Genomic DNA, 14,830 nt, shown 5'->3' with positions numbered 1-14,830 from the left:
ATGCAAGTTGCAAAACAAATAAGTTAAATCAATTGCTTTTTTTTTTTGGCTTACAATATATATTTAGAAAATATATCATGAAAATATTGCATTAATTAGAAATCAGAAATAGAAAATACCTAGGAGTAAACATAATGCCCAAGAAACAAATAAATGGAAGAGACATTCTATGTTTTGGGATAGAGAAATTATAAATTTAATGATATTGTGATAGAAATCTTTTTTTTTTTAAGAGAGAGTGAGAGAGAGGAGAGAGGAGAGAGAGAGAGAGAGAGTGAGAGAGAGGAGAGAGGAGAGAGAGAGAGAGAGAGAGAGAGAGAGAGAGAGAGAGAGAGAGAGAGAATTTTTAATATTTATTTTTCAGTACTTGGCGGACACAACTTCTTTGTTTGTCTGTGGTGCTGAGGATCGAACCTGGGCCGCACGCATGCCAGGCGAGCGCGCTACCGCTTGAGCCACATCCCCAGCCCCGTGATAGAAATTTTAATGGGAATTTTTTTAATTGTTGTAGATGGACATAATACCTTATTTTGTTTTATTTTTATTTGGTGCCAGGGATTAAACCCAGTACTTCAGGCATGCTAGGCAAGTGCTCTACCACTGAGCCACAACCCCAGCCCCTTAGTGGGAATTTTTAATAAAAATATTCTGCATTTCATGTGGAAAAGTGAATAAATATGAACAATAATAAAAATGTTAATAAAGAAGAGTAATAAGTGGAGGGGATTGGAAGATGTCTGTTATAGTTACATAGTAATATGTATTTTAAAACTAAAATAATTGAAAATTATCAGATCAATAGAACAGATCAATAGAATAGAACAGAGAGCCTAGATGAAGACAAAATATTAAATAGCATTTTACATTTGATGAAAGTAGCATTCCAAATCACTAAAGAAAGGCTACATTGTTTAGTAAGTTGTGCTTGAGCAGCTGTTAAATAGGGAGAGATTTTACATTTTACAAATCAAATAAATTCTAAGAAGATTAGCAAGGTACATGAAAACATTAAGCCATGCAAATGTTAATAATATATAGTTAAAAGAAGAAAATTTGGATTAACTACCTAAGCATTAAAAAGTTTTTGTCCTCTCCAAATTAAGTTTTAAAGCCTTTTCAGCTCAGCCTCTTTCTTTTTTTCTTTTTCAAACTCTGGTGACATAATGTTTGTTTTTTTTAATTTTGTCAGAATGTCCCCCAAACTGTGTTTATTTCATTAAAAGTAGATTTCTTTCTAGTTGTTCAGATTGAGCAGTTTCTATCGTTCTTCTGAATTGCTATATTTTTCTGTCATTTCCATTCCACTGTTGAACCCACCCCCTGAGTTTAAAAAATTTTAGTTATTATATTTTCAGTTCTAAAATTCCCACTTTACTATTTCTGTCTTTTATATTATTTTGCTGAAAGTTTTATTTGTTTCAAGTGTATTTGTTATTGGGCACTGAAACAGTTTTATGATTGATGCTTTCAAACATTTGTCAAATCTGTCATTGCTGTCATCTCAGTGTTGGTATCTATTGGTTATCTTTTTCATTCAGTTTGAGATCTTTCTGTTTCTTGGAGTAAAAGATGATTTGGAGATAAAAATCTGGACGTTTGGGGTTAAATGATATCAGACTGTGGATCTTATTTAAGCCTTCTGCATTAGTTGGCTTCCTGAAACAGTGTTTTAGTTGAAAAGGGCGGCAGAATCTTTTTCTTGCTGGGTGGGGGTGGGGGGGGTGGGGGGGGTGGGGGGGTGGGGGGGTGTAGAGTCCAGGTTTTCCACTTGGCAGTTATTAACATAAAGGAGGGGGCACCTTATTATGACTATTCAGGAGTGGGAATTCTGCTCTCCATTAGGCCTCTACTGATAGTTCAGCCTGTCTGGCGGGGGTGGGGGATGGGTAGCAATCCCTTATTACTACCTACATAGTCCCCACTGACACTACAGGGAGAGGGTGACCTCACCTATAGGATTGGGCAGTGGTGAAAATCCTGACTCATCAGGACTCCACACCAGGGGGCAGTGTAGGGGCTCATTCCTGGCCAGTGGGGAGAAAGTACAGGATCTTGGTTTTCTCTGACACAATCCTGGCAGAGGGCTTGGGGTCACTTAGAGTCATGGGTGTGGAATTCTAAGCCCCTCACTTAGCCTTTGTTGGCATGGGTGGGATTAGAGCACAAATATTTTGGTAGTGTTTGACGAGAGTAGAACCGTTATTATCTAAAGGCTGCCCTATCTTTCTTGACTGCCCTTTCTCAGTCTTTTTGTTAGAATATATTTTTTGTTGGGGTCATTATTTTTAATCTGCACTAGTTATGGCTACTATTTCACTTCTTCTTTATTATGGGGATTTCTTTTTTGAGGCTACAAGTTTTCCCTAAATGCTACTTTTAATTGTTGTATAATTGGTCATTTGGCCTTATTCAACTAATTCTGTATTTTTTTGACATTGTGTCTACTTAAAATTTTTCACTAGTGTATATAACACCAAGGGACTGTATTTCTTCATAATATTGGCCTAATTCTATGATTATGTTCATGGGATGTATTTTTAGAAAGAGAGTTACTAGTTGAGCACGTATGAAAACATACAAAGACCCTTGATAGATATTTGTTTCCAGAAAAGTGGTATCGATTTTGATGCTTAAAAGCAGTGCATGAGTTGGGTGTTGAGGTGCATGCCTGTAATTCTAGCAATGACTGATTTGTCAAATGCTTGAAAGCACCAATCACAAATTGAGGCAGGAGGATTGCAAGTTTGAGGCTAGCCTGGGCAACTTAGGAAGATTGTCTCAAAAAATAAAAATTAAACAAAAAGAAAAAAAACAAAGGAAAGAAACAGTGTATGAGGACAGACCATGCACTTGGGTATTTATCATTTAGAAATATTTGCTGATTTAAAAGTCAAAAAGAATGTTTTAAAATTTTAAATAGGATTTCTTTGGTTAATAGTGATGTTGAATTTCACTATAATGTTAATTCACATATATAGATTTATATACATACATATTATCAAGTTTTAAATTTCATGAATATTACAATTTATTTTTTTAAAACTCCATGTTGTCGATAATATTGGTGATCAGTATTTTCTGTTTATTTTTATAAATATATTTTTTGAAGCATCTGAAGCACTCTGCCCCAATCAGGTTCAAGTGAAGTCTCTCTTCTAATTGTCACACATGACTCTGATACAGACACTTGTCCTTGAGCATGGGAGGCCTCTCTCCAATTGGCAAATCAGATATTTGGCTGTGATACTGCTGATAAGCAGAGCTGGCCAGCAATAACACCTGGGGTAATTTCACTTTGCTTTGGGCCTTGTTCCTGACTTATCCCTGTATCTGGAATTTCTGATTCTCATTTCATGATTTTTCTGGGCAGAACAATGTGTCTCTTGCCATTGGACTCCATTTGAAAACTCAAACTATCCTGACCCTTGCGTTTTTGAGATGAGGATCTTATAATTATCTGTAGAATCTGTAACATTGAGGGTTATGAAGCATATTGACAGGGTCTCTGACCAAAAGTAAGGACATGTATATAAAATGGTGAAGTTTTAAAATAGTAAACAATTTTTGAAAGATTACAATAATAGTAAAACAAAAATTCCAAATGAAAAGAAAATTGCATGTAGCTAGGTATGGTGGCACAAGCCTATAATCCCAGTGGCTTGGGAGGCTCAGGCAGGAGGATCTGGAGTTCAAAGCCAGCCTCACCAACTTAGTGAGGCGTTAAGCAATTCAGTGAAACTCTGTCTTTAAATAAAATATAAAATAGGGCTGGGGATGTGGCTCAGTAGTTCAGTGCCCCTAAGTTTAATCCCTTGTGCCCTCATCCCCACCAAAAAAGAAAAGAAACAAAAAGAAAAGAATAGTTCCAGGCTCTTTGGAATTTTCCCTTTTGGGCAGGACAAAAGTTGGAACCCAAAGGTCATTTTTGAATTATATTGGCCCCCATTACAATAAGAATTCAAATGCAATTTTCACAATTCTGATTTGGGTCATACATAAAATAAACTCACTTATACATCAAAGTTAATGAGCCTTTGGTTATATTCCCAAAGAACTGAATTGACAAAATATTTTACCCAATTGATTGTCTCCAACAACATTAAAATTTAGTTTTTTTTTAGCTCATTAGTTGTCTTCCTAGGTACTCTTCTGCTTGGGGGGAGAAATCAGGAATATATGCATGATTTAAGTTTTTATATTATATAAGAAAACATAGTTATATGAAACGAATAAAAGGCGCTGTGTTTAATCTTATTTTACACCTAGAAGCATAGATTGTATTTGATGTATTAAGATACACATATTTCATTTACTTCCAGCTTTTATGTAATTTGATAATGAAATAAAATTTTGTAGTTCAGATGTTCCATGTGAAGTGAAGATGTCCCCTAGTTTATGCTCCTGTTCTCTTCCTCTGTAAGCCCAACTCTTAAGAGGTGGTCCCAAGAGGTGGGGTTTGAGAAATAGACACGTGTATCCTAATCAGAGAAGGTAATGGTCTTGATGAACCCTGAGAATTTGAAGTGTCATGACCATTTTTTGACTCTATATTTAATAGTGGCAAGAATATACTATTAGAGTTTCCTGAGTATGGGTCTTAACGCCCCCTAAAACAGGAAGGGAGACTTATTCTGTTCAGGGCCTGTTCCAGACATTGGTATTAGATCAAAACGTGGGGGTGGAAGGTGCAGGGCTGGCAGTTATCATCTTTTACAAGTATTCCAGATGACTCTTAAGAACATTAATTTTTAATGCCCAAACACAGCTTTTTGGGTGTTGAGATCTGGAAGCCATGCAATCAGCTGCTAATATTTAATTTGGAGATCAGGCAAGGAGAGAGACTGATTATTATTCTGATGTTTTTAGACCTGTTGAAGCTGGGGTTTCTCTGCCTCTGGCAGGTGGGGTCTGCACAAGCTTCAGGCCTTTGCAGCTTGGCAAGTGTTGAAGCTCTGAATGGCAGGCCATGCCCTCCAGTGTTGCCGCAGACCCCAGCAGCTCACTGTTAATTTCTTTTCCTTCTGGGTTCCTGTCTGGTGAATTTGAAAAATGAAATCCACAGATCAGGATGAGTGGGTGTAAGAGTAGGATTTATTTAAGTGTGCATAGAAGCAACTCAAGCAGAATAAGAAGGCACCCAAGAGGAATTGCAAGTCTGAGTGTGCTAGTCTGGAGGTTTATAAAGCCCTTGGGTCACTGCTTGGTCCAGACTTATGCTAATCAGGATTTGAAAAAGTACTTAATGCTATTGGTCAAGATTTCTGCTAACTAGGGCTTGGAAAAGCATTAACACTGTTGCTTGGTCCTGCAATTCCATTCAGGTTTGCCCCATTTCTGTTTTGCCCTTACTGGTCAAGAAGCAGTAGGTTAGGCATACTTAAGTGTTGAGGGCCACAGCCGAGTTGGGATGACGCATGGCATTTTTGCCAGAAGTAGTGGTTGAGAGGTGACGCCAGTGAGCCATTAAGATGATGACTTTTGAGTTCTCATGGAGTTCCCATTGAGTTCCGGTTGAGCTCTCTAGGAATAGGTTGGTGAAGTTCTGGTGGTGGGAGTTCCAGTTGGTGTGTGGTATATTCCTGGAGGAGCGGTGTGGGTGGCGTTCAGGAGAGTTCCCGGGGAGTGTGTGTAGAGTGTGCTGGTGGAGTTCAGAAATAAAGTTTGTTCCTGCTTGAGTGGCTCGTGATTTGTGCCCAGACAGACTGCAACACTTAGGGGTTCCAGAGAGGGCTCTTGCAGTAGGTGTCCTCATTGGCCCAGCCTAAGCTGCTGCAGGATGACAGGTCTGTGTGCCTCAGGCTCATGCCTGGGACTTGAGCCAGCTGTGTGCAGGCATGGCAGGCTCCCCGCCCCTGTGCTTAGCTCAGCTGACTTCCATTCTTGTGCTCTACTGCTCTGCTGCAGCTTTTCAGCAGGAACAATGGGCTGGCTGCAGAGATGCTTAGCTCAGCTGACTTCCATTCTTGTGCTCTACCGCTCTGCTGCAGCTTTTCAGCAGGAACAATGGGCTGGCTGCAGAGCTTGGTGGCCAAGCCATGTCACTGTCATGGACAATGCACTGTTCCAGAAGTTCTAGGATCAGTAGATGTGAGTTACACGGAGGCAAATTTTGGGCCTACAAATGTAAAATGAAAAAAAAAAATGTTACTCTAAAATTACCACTCAAAATTGTAAAAATTCCTTGATAGTGAATTTGTGGACACACTGGAAACTTTGAGTCAAAAATTGAAAGACTTTTGTCTACATCTTCAAAATAGTTCATGAAAATCTGTGATCCTTTGCCATTTCATTAGTTCTGCCTTTGGAAGAATATATGTTCCCCAAATTTGCAGAATATACACCTTTCCTTGTTAAGTCTTGGCAATCAGTGTGGTTTTGGCAATCATTCTGTTTTGAGGTTGTTTTTTCAGAGGAGACCTAAATCCATTTTTGGTATGGGAAGTCTTTTTCTTGACCAATACATCTTTCCAAAGCTCAATATGAAGCTTCTAGACACTAGTGTTATTAATGCCTTCCATTATTCTGTGCTTCTTAAATGACAGCCCTGCTGGCAGAAAAGCGACATTGACAATGGAGCTCCATCTTTCTTCTCCATTTTGCAATCACACACACCTACACTCCTCTACTTTACTTTTGAAAAATGTCTGTCATCATTCCTGTCTGTTCTTTTACTTTTCTGAGATGGTTTTCAATTTGTTGTTTTGAGTAAATATCTGAATTCAGAAGCTTGAAAGTACCCTTAAACTTCTTTTATTTTTTGGTACTAGGGATTGAACCCAAGGGCCCTTAACCACTGAGACACATCCCCCGTGACCCCCTCCCCCCAACCTTTTTTAAAATTTTGAGACAGAGTCTTGCAAAGTTGCTTAGAGCCTCACTAAGTTGCTGAGGCTGGCTTTGAACTTGTGATCCTCCTGCCTCAGCCTCCGGAGCCACTGGGATTACAGGCCCGCACCAGCTACCCTTAGACTTCTTGTTTGGCTGCTATGAACTCATTGAATCTTTCATCCATTCCATTATGTCCACAAAGGTGACTGGCAAGTTAAGGATTAGGATGGTATATATGCGTTCACACACACTGTGTGTGGGTAAAATGTGTGGGTGGTGAAGGATAGGAAACTGATCAATAGCTTTTGGCCCATATTCCTCCTCTTCCTGGGTGCTCTAGAAAATGGAGTTAAGAGTCTGATGAGAGAGGAGTATTGAATTTTCTAAACTAATGCTTGAAAGGGGAGATTATGGGAGAGGAAAGAATCCATATGTAGCCGACATCTTCAGAAAGGAATTCATCCTTTCAGAGGAAGAATGTGTGCACATTACCTGACAAGAGGGATCTTTTCCCTGGCAGGTTGACGAGCTGTGGCTTTGTTGAGAAATGCCTAAACGTCTCACTTATCTTATTTAAACTTTTCTTAAAGGTAGGATAAAGAACAACAGCGCCTACTTACTATAGGAGAAGGTGATAAACTAATGAAGTTCAACTTAACTGAAGTTCTTGGATTCAATGAAGTTCAAGATTGCTTGGGAAGAAGAATCTTTATTAATGTTGATTATTAATTCTTCCTTTTCTAAATAATGATTTTTTTCCCCAAGATGACTTTAGGTAAATTTTGAGATTTGAATCCTGCTTTCCTCACTTTAAAAATGAGATATTTTATTTATATCTATTGTACAGGGCAATTTTAAAGTCCTCATTGAGGTCCTAGAAGTCACTTCCAAACTGCTCCTTGTTGTCTCCAACATCACAGAGCACATCACAGTTCAGGCAGTGCTGTCACAGATGCTGTGTTCTTGGGTCTGTGAGCAGCTATGGGAAGAAGGTTGAGGCGAGGCATCCAGAGCTTGGCGTTGGCAGCTCGGTGATTCTGCTGTTCTGTGAGCCCAGGAGTCTGGTCCTCACTCAATTTGTCTGTGCCTCTGCTACCTCCCTTCCTCCACACCTGCCTGTGGAGGTGAGGAGGGTCTGCTACACACCTTTGTCTCCTCCCACACCCAACTCCTCTGTGCCACAGAAGAGTCCTCTCATTAGAGCCTTAGCATGTCAAGGTTTTGGGGAAATATTTTGAAAACTGTTCTTAATACTGGGTTTAGAGTCTTCTTTCTTCTTCATATACCCTCTTTATTTCCAATAGGATGATAGGAGTGAAGATTGTGACAATGAATAGTTCTCAAAGTCCCATTGATTTGATCATTTTCAGTCATAATCAGTATGTGGCACATGGCAGATATTCAACAGACAGCTGATGAATGAATGAGTGTATGGCAGCATCCTGCTTCACACTGGCAGAGATGTATACAACTGTACAACCGTGGAGCATGATCTCTGGAGCCAGATTGCCTGGGTTCTCATGCCAAGATTCCATTTTGTAGCTTGGTCAATTTAGGCAGTTGCTTAGTTTCTCTGCCTCGGTTTTCTTAACATAGGGATAAAATACATTCTGGTTTTTAAAGTTATTCAGAAGATTAAATGAATTAGTAGATGAGGGTGAAAAAAAATAATGCCTAGTACATATGCTATGCTCACTAAGTGCTGAGATTTCCAATATAATCTATCCTAATAGCCACTTGATGATATAATGGAGACAGGTATTTCTGGACCTAACAAGTGAGGAATTTCAAGTTTACAGGATAGGTGAGCCATAAGAAGGTACCTGACCTTTATTTCTGATTCAAGGTCTGATTTTCTACATCAAAGATATGTGTTTAATTTTGAAGGTGACTAAAAGTTATCTAAAAGGAAATATAATTAGCTTTGATTTCAGTAAAGGCTATGGGTCTTATGTGGGGTCAAAATCCCTTTTCTGTAGTTGAATGAGATGCAAGGATGTTGAATGAAGAAACAAAGATGGGAACTGGCACTTTAGAAATAATGAGCTCTTATCAAAACACCTCAGTGACTCAGGGGAAGAGTGAAAGAAGCAGTTTAGAATAACTGAGGAAAAGAATCAATCAATCCAATTTAAAACTGAATAATACTTTCTTTATTCTTCAGTGTTAGCACTGAGCTTCTGCTGAAAATTCACTTTGCTCTTAAATGGCCTAATTTTTCCTTTTAATTTGCATTTCCTTCCTGCCCAGATGCGACTGGCAGCAGCCCAGTGGTAGTTCCACTGAAATAACTATGCTCCAGCACCTCAATTTGGATCAGGAATGGTCCTTTTTCATTTATTTCTTTGCATAATTTGTCAAACTTTGCAAGCTGCACACCACAGTTCTGCCAACAAAGAAGAGGAAGTTTGGGTCATCCTTCTGGGTTTTACTGTTACATTGTTGGTGAAAGTATTAACACATTAGCTATTTGGAATCTGCTCAAGGCTTTTGGGCAATGCATATGAAAAAAAAAATCTGAGCTACAAGGAGACTTGAACACATTATTTATATTTTGGGTGAGCTCATTCACTCGCCCAGGGAAATCAGGCCGGCAGCTACCAGCCCAAGGTCAATTTTGTTTTTTTCTCAGCCAGGAACAGGGTGTGCTATTGCATAGAGAGAGGAGTGAGGACTTCTTAATTAGCAAAGAGGAACTTCTGCAGCATGAGGAGATAGTCCAGTCACTGGAGGTCAACCAAAATGTTTTTGGATTTTAAAATCCTGCTGTATTCACATTTTAATGTGAAATCCTTCACATTGCTAGTACTCAAAAACCCTGCATTAACTGTTTAGGAACAGAAGAGGGCATCTCAACATGCCTGATGTGGGATTTATTTTATTTAAGAATGAAAAGGAAATTGGTCTTTGAATGAAGATGAAAACTGTTTCCTTTTCTGAATGAATGAATGACACAATTCTGCTAATGTTTTTCAAAAGCTTAAATGTGAGTAAAAATGCTGTATTACTCTCTAGCTTCAAGAAACTTCAGAGTTCTGTTTGGAGACTAGCTTTAGAAAGCTTTATTATGTCCTAAAGTGGCTGTCAAATACACTGTGTTTAGACTTGAAAGACAGTGCCACATGAATGTCCTTTTACACTGGCCAGGTAGCCATATCATTAAGAAACTCCTCTCTATTTCTTCTCATGTCCCAATCCCACTTTCTCTCAAAATTCAATCTAAGAGTCTGAGTCTTTTAAAATAACATGCAAAATGTGTTTGTGTTTTTTTTTTTTTTTTTTTTTTTTTTGTAGAGGTTTGAGATTTTAATCATGTCTACCCACTTTCCTGAGTTGAAACCCTGGGAAGTTCCCACATTTAATTCAACCTTATAGTAGTTCTTTTATTTACTCTGTAGTCTGTGTATATTTAAAGTTTCTGTTTATGATATCCTGAATAAAACCTCTCATGATGATACTATTAGAATAAAAATCTCAGGAGTAAACTAATTACTTTCAGTATAACCATCATGAAACATAGCAACCAGCCTTTGAAAATCTTTGATCCTCTCTTTTCCACCTGCCTCTTCCTCCACTTCCTCTCCTTTTTCTCTGGAGGTCAAATCCAGAGCCTCGGACATGCTAGGCAAGTGCTCAGCCACTGAGCTGCACCCCAACTCATTTTATTTTTGCTTTGACACAGAGTCTTGCTAAGTTTCTGAGGAAGGCTTTAAATTTGTGATTCTTCTGCCTCAACTTCTCCAGGAAGTTGGGATTATAGTTGTATGCCACCACACTGGGCCTTTTATATTTTGCAAAGGATATCAAAGACTATTTAAGTTGGTTTGGTGGTGTGTAGGTAAAGTCCCACTTAGAAGGCTGAGTAGGAAGGGTTGTCTGAGCTCAGTAAGTAGGACACCGGCCTGGGCAACATAGAATCAGTCTCAAAACAAAAAGCAGACATAATAGAAAGGAAGAAAGAAAGAAAAATAGAAGAAAGATTTTAGTCAGAACCAAAGGGGACTTTTCTAATCTAATGTAACCCCATTTGATCACAGCACATCACATCATATTTCTGACAGGTCCCAGAAAGAAGCTGTGTTTTGTCCAGGTTATACAGGCAGTGAATGTCAGAGATTCAGGATTATAGACCAGTCTTTTACTTTTTAGTCTGAATTCCACCCCCCCATTTTTTATTGATGCATTGTTATTATACATAACAGGGAGACTTTTTGCTACATATTCATATATGCACATGATATAACTGTATAATTTGGTCATTATTGTTCCTTGGTATTTCCCTTTTTCCTCGCCTCCTCTCTCCCCCTGGACTCTTCTGCTGCTCTACTGGTCTTCCTTCTATATTTATGAGATTTCCTTCCTGCTTCCCACTGGCCTCTGCAAACTTTCATTTCCTTTTTCTCTGTAGCTTCCACATATGAGAGAAAAAACATGGCCCTTGACTTTCTAAATTTGGCTTACTTTGCTTAACATATGCTTTCAAGTGCCATCCATTTTCCTGCACATAACATATTTTTATTCTTCTTTATAGCTGAATAAAACTCTATTGTGTATATATACCACCTTTTAAAAAATTCATTCATTCATTGATAGATACCTAGGCTGATTCCACAGTTTGGCTATTGTGAATTATGCTGCTATAAACATAGTATGCTTCTATCAGTATAGTATGCTGACTTTAATTCTTTAGGATAAATACCAAGGAGTGGTACAGCCGGGTCATATGGTGGGTCCATTTTGGTACTGGTGATTGAACCCATGAATGCTTTACCACTGAACTACATTACCAGGCCTTTTTTATTTTGAGAGAAGATCTTGCTAAGTTGCTGTAGCTGGCCTCTAACTTGCAATCTTTCCTCAGGCTCCCAAGTTGCTGGAATTACAGAAACATGCCACCATGCCTAGTCATTCCTAGTCTTTTGAGGAATCTCCTTACTGATTTCTATAGTGGTTATGCTAATTTACAATCCCACCAACAGTGTAAAAGTGTTTCTTTTCTCCTACATCCTCTCCAGAATTTATTCTTGTTTGTATTCTTGATGGCTGCCATTCTAACTGGAGTAGGATTAAAAAAAAATCAGTGTAATTTTGATTTGTATCTCTCTAATGGCTAATGATGCTTAATACTTTTTCATATATTTGTTGGCCATTTTCATTTTTTCTTTTGAGAAGTTTCTGTTTAGTTCATTTGCCCATTTGTTGATTGGGTTTTTTTGTATTTTTGATCCTAAGTTGTTTGAGTTCTTTATATATTCTGGATATTAATCTTCTGTCAGAAGAGTAGATAGCAAAGTTTTCTTTCCCATTTGGTAGGTTATTCTTCACATTTTTTTTTAAAAATATATTTATTTTTTAGGTGTAGATGGACACAACACAATGCCTTTATTTTTATGTGGTGTTGAGGATCGAACCCGGGTCCCACCTGTGCTAGGTGAGCGCTCTACTCTGAGTCACAATCCCAGCCCCCTCTTCACATTTTTGTTTCTTTTGCTATGCAGAAGGCTTTTAATTTGTTGCCATCCTGAATATTGATTCTTGTAAGATTTCCTAAACTTTAGGAATCTTATTGAGAAAGTCATGGCCAATGCATGTATGTTGGAATCTTGACCCCTATGTTTTCTGAGTTGTTTAGTTTCTGATCTAATTTCTAGGTCTATACTCCATTTTGAAATGACTTTTGTACAGGGTCAGAGATAGGGATATAGCCTCGTTCTTCTACATATGAATAACCAGTTTTCCAAGCACTATTTGTTAAAAAGCCTATCTTTTATGCAATATATGTTTTTAGCAGCTTTGTCAAAGCTCAAATGACTGTATCTGTGTGGGTTTGTCTCTGTATTATTTTATTGAGGTTATTGTGCATGGGATTGTTTTCCTGATTTTTTTTCCCTGAAGATTCATTTTGGTACATAGGAAAGCTATTGATTGTTTTATGTTGATTATGTAACCTGCCTCATTACTGAATTTATTAGGTCTAGAAGCCTTCTGGTTGGAGCTTTTTGGATCTTCTAAATATAAACTCATGTCATCTGCAAGCAGTGATATTTTGATTTATTCCTTTCTTATTTTTATCCATTTTATTTCTTGCTTAATTTCTCTGGTTAGAATTTCTGGTACTATATTGAAAAGGAATGGTGAGAGTGGACATCTTTGTCTTGTTCTGAAGTTTAAAGGAAATACTTTCAGTTTTTCCCCATTCATGATGAAGTTTGCTTTTTTTTTCATATATAGTCTTTATGATGTTAGGTAAGTTCCTTTTATCCCTGGTTTCTTCAGTGTTTTTATCATATATGAATGCTGAATTTTGTTGAAGGCTTTCTCTCCATATATTAAGAAGATTGTGACTTTTGTCCTTAATTGTATTCATGTGGTTAATTACCATTTATTTAATGAAAACAACTTGGTCATTATGAATAGTCTTCTTAATATGTTGTTGAATATGAATTTCTAATATTTTATTAAAATTTTTTCATATGGAATAAAGAAAATGTTATATATATATATATATATATATATATATATATATATATATATATAATGGAATATTACTCATTTATACAGAAAAATTAAATTATGGCATTTGCCAGTTAATGAATGGAACTGGAGACTGTCATGCTAAGTGAAATAAGCCAGTCCCCAAAACCAAAGGCCAAATATTCTCTTTGATATGCAGATGCTAACACACAATAAGGGAGGGAAGAACAGAAGTTCATTGGATTAGACAAAGGGGAATGAAGGGAAGGGAGGAGGGATGGAAATAAAGAAGAAAGTAGAATGAATAGGACGTAACTTTCCTATGTTCATATATGAATATACAACCAGTGTAACTCCATACTAGGTACAACCACAAGAATGGGAACTTATATTCCATGTATGTATACTATATATACATTCTACTGTCATGTATATCTAAAAAGAACAAATAAAACATTTAAAAAAATGTATAAAATATATTATGAACCTAATGCTAAAACATTTTAAAATTACCAGTGATTAAGCTATCATTTTACTGGATTTGGAAAAAATTTACTAGTACAGATTTATGTAAATGCAACCTATAAAGAATTAAATAAATTGCTGCTAAGAAACAAAGATTCAATAAAGCATTTTAAATATATAAAAAAAAGAATTTTTGCATCTAAGTTTATCAGGGATGTTGGTCTGTAGTTTCCTTTCCTATATGTCTCTTTATCTGGTTTTGGTAACAGGGTGATATGATTTCATAGAATGAATTTGAAAGTGTTCCAGTCCATTCTATTTCCTGAAATAATTTGGGAAACTTTGACATTAGTTGTTCTTTAAAGATCTGATAAAATTCAGCTGAGAAACAATTTGATCCTTGACTTTTCTTTGTCAGAAGGCTTTTTATTAATGCTTCTATCTTGGTAAAGATGGTTCCATGAAGTTAACCTGTAGAAACATTCCAAACATTCCCACTAACTCCTTTGTCTTGTGGTAGTGGTATAGGTGCCAGGGGTGGGAGGGAAGGTTGGTAGTAGCAGTTTTCAGTACCTGTTTAACATAGATTTAGAGCAATAGCCTTGGTACTTTCCAAGACACGATCAGCATCAATGTCCCTACCCAGTAGCTATATAAAACCCTAGACTAGTACACTTAAGTGGCAAATCCTGTTGGTTTTCCTTTCATCTTCTGGGCACTCTGTCTCTTTTCTTCTCACTTAAATACTGCTCTTTTACGCTCACTCTTTCTCATCTGTGGATTTCATTCTTTGAATTCATGAGACAAGAACCTGGAAGGTCACTGGCAGGCAGCTGAGATTTGCTGCAATGTGGGGAGGCCCAGCTTACCATTAAAATTGCAACACACTGCTCCATAGTGAAGAATCTGGCTTTGCCAGCTGTGACCCCCAGAGCTAATACTGGCAGGCAACCCTGCTGTGATCAGCTGCTACCACTAAAATGGGCTTTCTTAGCTGCAGAGTCCTGCAACTTACATAGACTCTACCCATGGGCAGAAGTGGAGGATCTGGTTTCATCTTGAA

Source organism: Urocitellus parryii, chromosome 2 (genome assembly GCF_045843805.1).
Source record: "Urocitellus parryii isolate mUroPar1 chromosome 2, mUroPar1.hap1, whole genome shotgun sequence".
NCBI classification, from domain to species: Eukaryota; Metazoa; Chordata; class Mammalia; order Rodentia; family Sciuridae; genus Urocitellus; species Urocitellus parryii.
The sequence above is the reverse complement of the archived record's forward strand: the minus strand, read 5'-3'. Positions refer to the sequence as shown.